This window comes from Harpegnathos saltator, unplaced genomic scaffold, assembly GCF_003227715.2.
Source record: "Harpegnathos saltator strain DR-91 unplaced genomic scaffold, Hsal_v8.6 scaffold226, whole genome shotgun sequence".
Lineage (NCBI taxonomy): Eukaryota > Metazoa > Arthropoda > Insecta > Hymenoptera > Formicidae > Harpegnathos > Harpegnathos saltator.
In genome coordinates, this window is record NW_020230013.1 from 5,001 (window position 1) to 12,500 (window position 7,500).

General features: G+C 57.0%; 1 non-coding gene and 1 pseudogene across 1 annotated transcript; both read left to right on the plus strand.

Moving 5' to 3' along the window:
- The first annotated feature begins 826 nt into the window (after positions 1 to 826).
- On the plus strand, positions 827 to 981 carry LOC112588465 (5.8S ribosomal RNA). Its single transcript, XR_003112869.1, has one exon. It is a non-coding gene; the product is annotated as a 5.8S ribosomal RNA (ribosomal RNA).
- Positions 982 to 1,996: 1,015 nt separating this feature from the next.
- The window catches only part of LOC112588468 (uncharacterized), a 7,761-nt pseudogene continuing 2,257 nt past the window's right edge, over positions 1,997 to 7,500 (plus strand).

Sequence of the window (7,500 nt, forward strand, 5' to 3'; positions counted from 1 at the left end):
CTCTGTGCTCTGCTCTGGTGTTCGTTCGAGCGCCACGATTAGCTAGAGAGACAGCAGTCGGCGACTGAGATTACCACGACTAATCTTAACCGAAAGAACACGCGCTCGTCTCTCGCGCGCGCAACGCGCGCGGCAGAGGGACGATGCGTCGTTACGTACAAGAGTTTCAGCGCACCCGAGACGCGCTGACTCGCTCGAACGATTGCACGCTCGCGCACGAAAGTGCGCGAACGGCGACACAGCGGATCGCGCGCGAGACGAGCTGTACGCGCCGCGGCGGACCCCCTCGCACGAGGGACCGCCCGGCGGCGCGTTCACCGGTGGTAACCTGAGCGCGCGAGCGCGGTGGTCGCTCCCTCTCCGTCGAGATTCTACCTCGACGGAGCCAGAGGCAGCGAGCGCGCCCGCAAGCGTGAGGACGCGAGTGAGTAGAGTCCCGTGCGTCGCGGTTGAGAGCGTCCGTCTGGTTCGCTCTCCCCCCGCTGGTTGGTGCTCCTCCCGGTCCGACGGTTTATTTGAAAGAACTTCCGCCCCGGCTCTCCGCGCCCCCCTCCGGGGGCGATAGAGGAGAGACTACGCTCGATCGCGCCTGCGAGAGCTTATCGCGCGCGGTCTCTACGAGACGCGCGCGTGGGCTCTCCGCCGCGAAACTTTGTTTCCTCTTGCCGTAGCTCCCGCTCGCGGGAGCGGCGGTCCGCGCGTGCTCGGACGCGCGGTTCGGCTGAATCGCCACTTTGACGGACGATGGAACGAGCATTGCGAGATGGGCGAAGAAAAGCGCGCGCTTGCCGCGCGTGCCCTGATCGCAGACGAATGTATAAGAGATTACCCTGAACGGTGGATCACTTGGCTCGTGGGTCGATGAAGAACGCAGCTAATTGCGCGTCAACGTGTGAACTGCAGGACACATGAACATCGACATTTCGAACGCACATTGCGGTCCACGGATACAATTCCCGGACCACGCCTGGCTGAGGGTCGTTTACGCACCCAAAGACTGCTTGCGCCGGAGCTGCGCTTCCGCGGCTCTTTCTCTCTCACGAGGCCCATCGTCGTCGTAGGAGCAGCATCGAAGCAGGGATCCGTGCGCGCTGCGCCACGGAGTCCCTCTCTCTCCTCGACGCGCAGGGTTTTGAGAAGACACGAGACGCTCTCGCAGCGTACTCTTGTTGAGTCGCGGATAGCCAAGCGACGGCGTACGAGCGATGGCTGGACGTTCGCGGAGGAGCGCGAGACCCCCCTCTCGACCCGAGAAAAGCTGGTCGTGTACGCCCTCGGCGGGACCAGGAATCTCGGGGAAGAGTGTGGCCGGTCGGTCTCCCCTACGCGTCGTCCGAAATGAAACGAGAGGCGATTTCCTCCTCATCGTCGAGCGACATCGAACGCACACACGCGACAGCGAGTGTCTGTCTCCCGCGACCTCCGGACGAGGGGAAAGTCACGGAGAGCTCTCTCTCTCATCGGGCGCGGCTGGAAGCGCGTCGTCGTCGTTGTCAAGGTGGAACGAGCACAGCGAGGGAGGAGGGTAGGTTCTCTGCCGCGTCGAGCGCGCGCAGAGTCACCTCTACCCGCCGACCTCTGCGAGCTGGGACAACGAACGGCGCGCATGCCGGTCGACGACGCATGAGAGACAAAAAGAGAGCTTGTCTCCCTCTCTCGTCCGACTCGCGCGGTGTATGGCGCTGTCGCGTGCAAGTCCGCACGACGCACAGAGACCCAATATCTCGCGCAGATGTCTGCTGGTTTGGATCGCGAGCCGACCGCGTGTCCGAGTCCACGAGGCTTCGTCCTTCGAACGTATACACACGGACCGGCACGTCGCGTCGTGACTCGTCTCTGGGGAGTCGCGCGAGAGCGCGACGCCCGCGGATGATCCGCCGCGCATCACGCACGATGCTGCGTTAAGCGCGAGATAGGGGAGGAGAGAAGACCGCACAGAGTCTCTGTCTCTCTCTCTCGCACCGTCGTTTACTACGACAAGCGCAAACGTTGACGACGACCTCAGAGCAGGCGAGATTACCCGCTGAATTTAAGCATATTATTAAGCGGAGGAAAAGAAACTAACCAGGATTTCCTTAGTAGCGGCGAGCGAACAGGAAGGAGCCCAGCACCGAATCCCGCGGTTCCGCCGCAGGGAAATGTGGTGTTCGGGAGGGTCCGACTATCCCGAGGTGTCGCATCGCGTCCAAGTCCATCTTGAATGGGGCCACTTACCCGCAGAGGGTGCCAGGCCCGTAGCGACCGGTACGCGCCTCGGGAGGATCTCTCCTTAGAGTCGGGTTGCTTGAGAGTGCAGCTCTAAGTGGGTGGTAAACTCCATCTAAGGCTAAATACGACCACGAGACCGATAGCGAACAAGTACCGTGAGGGAAAGTTGAAAAGAACTTTGAAGAGAGAGTTCAAGAGTACGTGAAACCGTTCAGGGGTAAACCTAAGAAACCCAAAAGATCGAACGGGGAGATTCATCGTCAGCGGCGCTGGCTTCGCGTCGGTCGGCGATGTCCCGCGGTTTCTCGCGCGGGCACGCTACCGTGCGCGCATGTCCGGCGTCGTCGTCGTGCACTTCTCCCCTAGTAGAACGTCGCGACTCGCTGGGTGTCGGTCTACGGCCCGGGTGCGGTGACTGCCGCGTCGCCGGTAAAACGGCACGCGGCAAACCCCCGGAAGCTCGGCCGGCTGCCCGGCGGTACTCGCACGGTATCAGGCCGCAGTCTATCTCTGCGTCAAGCCCGTCGCAAGCGCGCGCCACGGTCACTCGGAGGCACGGACCTAGCGCCGTCCCCGGTCCTGGCCCGCTGTTGGCCGACGGTGATCCTTTGACAGGCCTTACGGGGCGACGCGGAGCTGGTTCGCCATCCCGCGCTCGCCCCAATACCGGTCGGCGACGCTACTGCTTTGGGTACTCTTAGGACCCGTCTTGAAACACGGACCAAGGAGTCTAACATGTGCGCGAGTCATTGGGACTAGCAAAACCCAAAGGCGCAATGAAAGTGAAGGTCGGCCTTGGCGCCGACCGAGGGAGGATGGGCCGCGTCGCGATGCGGCCTCGCACTCCCGGGGCGTCTCGTTCTCATCGCGAGAAGAGGCGCACCAAGAGCGTACACGTTGGGACCCGAAAGATGGTGAACTATGCCTGGTCAGGACGAAGTCAGGGGAAACCCTGATGGAGGTCCGTAGCGATTCTGACGTGCAAATCGATCGTCGGAACTGGGTATAGGGGCGAAAGACTAATCGAACCATCTAGTAGCTGGTTCCCTCCGAAGTTTCCCTCAGGATAGCTGGCACTCGGCCGTTCCACGGAACGCGCGCGAGTCTCATCTGGTAAAGCGAATGATTAGAGGCCTTGGGGCCGAAACGACCTCAACCTATTCTCAAACTTTAAATGGGTGAGATCTCTGGCTTTCTTGAACCTTGAAGCCACGAGAATCTCGGATCAGAGTGCCAAGTGGGCCATTTTTGGTAAGCAGAACTGGCGCTGTGGGATGAACCAAACGCAGAGTTAAGGCGCCTAACTCGACGCTCATGGGACACCATGAAAGGCGTTGGTTGCTTAAGACAGCAGGACGGTGGCCATGGAAGTCGGAATCCGCTAAGGAGTGTGTAACAACTCACCTGCCGAAGCAACTAGCCCTGAAAATGGATGGCGCTGAAGCGTCGAGCCTATACTCTGCCGTCAGCGGCAAGTGGGGCGGGGGCCCTAAACAGCCCCCGTCACGAAGCCCTGACGAGTAGGAGGGTCGCGGCGGTGTGCGCAGAAGGGTCTGGGCGCGAGCCTGCCTGGAGCCGCCGCCGGTGCAGATCTTGGTGGTAGTAGCAAATACTCCAGCGAGGCCCTGGAGGACTGACGTGGAGAAGGGTTTCGTGTGAACAGCCGTTGCACACGAGTCAGTCGATCCTAAGCCCTAGGGGAAACCCTATGTCAATGACGGCGTAATGCTCAGTGCTCTCTCGAACGTTTCATACTGAACATGGCACACGTCCGTCGGGCGAAAGGGAATCCGGTTCCTATTCCGGAACCCGGCAGCGGAACCGCATACCATTCGGGCCCTCGTAAGAGTGTTCGTCGGGGTAACCCAAAATGACCTGGAGACGCCGTCGGGAGATCCGGGAAGAGTTTTCTTTTCTGTATAAGCGTTCGAGTTCCCTGGAAACCTCTAGCAGGGAGATAGGGTTTGGAACGCGAAGAGCACCGCAGTTGCGGCGGTGTCCGGATCTTCCCCTCGGACCTTGAAAATCCAGGAGAGGGCCACGTGGAGGTGTCGCGCCGGTTCGTACCCATATCCGCAGCAGGTCTCCAAGGTGAAGAGCCTCTAGTCGATAGACTAATGTAGGTAAGGGAAGTCGGCAAATTGGATCCGTAACTTCGGAATAAGGATTGGCTCTGAGGAGCGGGGCGTGTCGGGCTTGGTCGGGAAGCGGGTCTGGCTGACGTGCCGGGCCTGGGCGAGGTGAACGTCCAGGGATCCGAGCTCGGTCCCGTGCCTTGGCCTCCCGCGGATCTTCCTTGCTGCGAGGCTTCCGTGGCGGCGTGAGCCGTCGTGGTCGTCCTCTTCGGCCGCCATTCAACGCTCAGCTCAGAACTGGCACGGACTAGGGGAATCCGACTGTCTAATTAAAACAAAGCATTGCGATGGCCCTCGCGGGTGTTGACGCAATGTGATTTCTGCCCAGTGCTCTGAATGTCAACGTGAAGAAATTCAAGCAAGCGCGGGTAAACGGCGGGAGTAACTATGACTCTCTTAAGGCGGCTGCACGATGGTTGCTGGGAAGGCCACTCTGGCCTTCTGCGTACATTTTCGACCAACGACTCAGTGTTCGGCAGGGGACGACGGAGGGTCCTCTTTCCCTCGACTTTCCCTGAGCCGGCATTCTAGGCTGGGTAACCAGTCTATATCGCAAGCAGTCCCACTGAGTGCAACAGGTTAGGGAGCGGCATGGTTCTCGCACTCGGTTGGGTGAACATACCCTTGCGACGAAGGTTTGTAAGGGTTGGATGGCTTTACGAAGACCAGACCCTTGGCTGAGTATCGTTGTTGGGATAAGAGGAATCCCTGTGGCCTGGAAACCACGTCGGTGCAAGCTTCTGTCGTGTGGTTGCTGAGGGAGGGCTCTGGTTACTTGGGTCAGTGATGCGCAACACAGCCACCTATTTGGCATTGAGCCTCTCCGGACCAAGTTATACTCCATACCTCCTCGTGGTCCCGCTGGTAACGCTGTCTCCTCAGGGAGAACAGCGGCTGAACTGGAGTATAGCGACCTAGGGCTTTGGGGGCTGCCAACCCACTCTGCCCAAATTATACTGGCCCAAATATAAAGAAAAATGCCTCGGATGGAACAATTACCCCTGGGCCCTCTGGCTCAAGGGGACCAGTTACGCGTGCGAGGAGGATGCCCGGCGTGCTGATGGATGAGGGGCCTTCCGGGTTTCGGTGCGAGTTCCCGGGCTGCGGCCGAGTATTCGATACGAAGACAGGTAGAGGGCTTCACCATCGGAGAGGACACCCGGACTGGACGGACGAGAGACTGAATGTAGTAGCTATCAAAGCGAGGTGGAATGACGAGGAAACTGCACTTTTGGCGAGAAGGGAGGTGGAGCTGTGCAGAGATGGAGTCAAATTTATGAACCAGGCTTTATCAGAGTGTTTCCCAGAGAGGTCCTTAGAAGCAATTAAAGGCAAACGTAAACAACCTGCGTATCGCCAAGTGGTAGCGAACCTGCTAAAGCAGGTGCCTGAGGACCAGACTCTTCCTCCAAGAGAGGCTGAGCTAGACAATGGGGACACTGAATACAGGAAGGAAATCCTGCGCACCATTGAGACGTTGCCGGTCCCGGCATTGGGAGATTACAATGCTCCCTATTTGCTGGAGATCTGCGGGTCTCTATCCTCCAATCAAACAGAGGCAGTAATGGAGAAGTTGTCAGTATATCTTCGAGGAATATTTCCGCCGAAGGAGAGACAAAGGAAGGAGAGACATCTGGAAATGAAAGGCCTGACAAGACGGCAACTTCGGAGGGCTGATTATGCTAGGACACAAGACCTCTGGCTTAAAAACCGAGGGAAGTGCCTACGCATGCTGCTGGACGATGTCTCCGATGTGGCTGTGCCTCCAAAAGACGTAATGATCCCGTACTGGAAGGAGGTAATGTCGGCGAAGAAAGATACTTCTCCAGGCCAAGAACATCATAGGCCGGTTTTAGGTGAGCTGTGGGCGCCCATCGGGATGGAGGAAATTAGAAAATCCATGCCAAGTAACACCACGGCGGCGGGTCCGGATGGGGTTACCGCGAAGCAGCTTAGGAAGGTGCCACTGGAGATACTCGCCAGAATATTAAACATAATCATGTGGTGTGGGAAGGCTCCAACGAAACTGTTGGAGTCTGTCACTACGATGATTCCGAAAAAGTCGAAAGCTAGAAATCCGGAAGATTTTCGACCGATCACAGTTTCCTCAGTAATTATTAGAACAATGCATAAGATCCTAGCCACTCGCATGTCACGAGGCATACATTTAGACCAGCGACAAAGAGCGTTCAGACCTACGGACGGTAGTGCAGATAACGTGTTTCTGCTCGATATGCTGCTTAGGTCTCACCACATACAGCATAAACCGTTATTCTTGGCATCATTGGACATTGCAAAGGCGTTTGACTCGGTATCACACAAGACCATACAAGATACTCTGGCAATGATGGGAATACCAGCTCCCATGTATAAATACATTATGGACGTATACGGAAGAAGCACCACGGCACTGGCATGTACATCATGGACCTCACAGCGCTTCCAACCAAGGTGTGGGGTAAAGCAGGGCGATCCTATGTCACCAATAATATTTAACCTAATCATGGATCGATTACTAACCACATTGCCCGAGGACATTGGGACACAAATTGGTGGGGTTAGAGTTAATGCAGCGGCTTTCGCTGACGACCTGCTTCTGTTTGCTACAACGCCGATGGGCCTGCAGAAAATGTTAAATATCAGTACCAACTTTCTGAACAAGTGCGGGCTCATGGTGAGTGCTTCAAAATGTCTGACAGTAGCCTTGAGGAATGTACCGCATGAGAAGAAAACGGTGATTGACCAGGAGACAATATTTTTGTGTGAGGGAAAGGCACTACCGGCACTGAAGCGCACGGATGAGTGGAAGTACCTTGGGATCCCTTTTACACCTGAGGGACGAAGGAAAACCAGAATCACACAAAGATTGATGGAGTCTATCAACAAGCTGACAAAAGCGCCCCTGAAACCACAACAGCGTCTATTCGCGCTGCGAACGATGGTAATACCCAGCTTATATCACGAACTAGAACTGGGGAATGTAGATATTAGTATTCTGCGCAAGTGTGACAGAATGCTCAGACAGGCGGTAAGGGGCTGGTTGGCGCTACCCACAGACACACCAAATGCGTATATACACTCCAATATTAAAAACGGGGGGTTGGGAATAGTCTCTCTCAGATGGACGGCTCCATTGAGGAGGCTCCAACGACTGAGC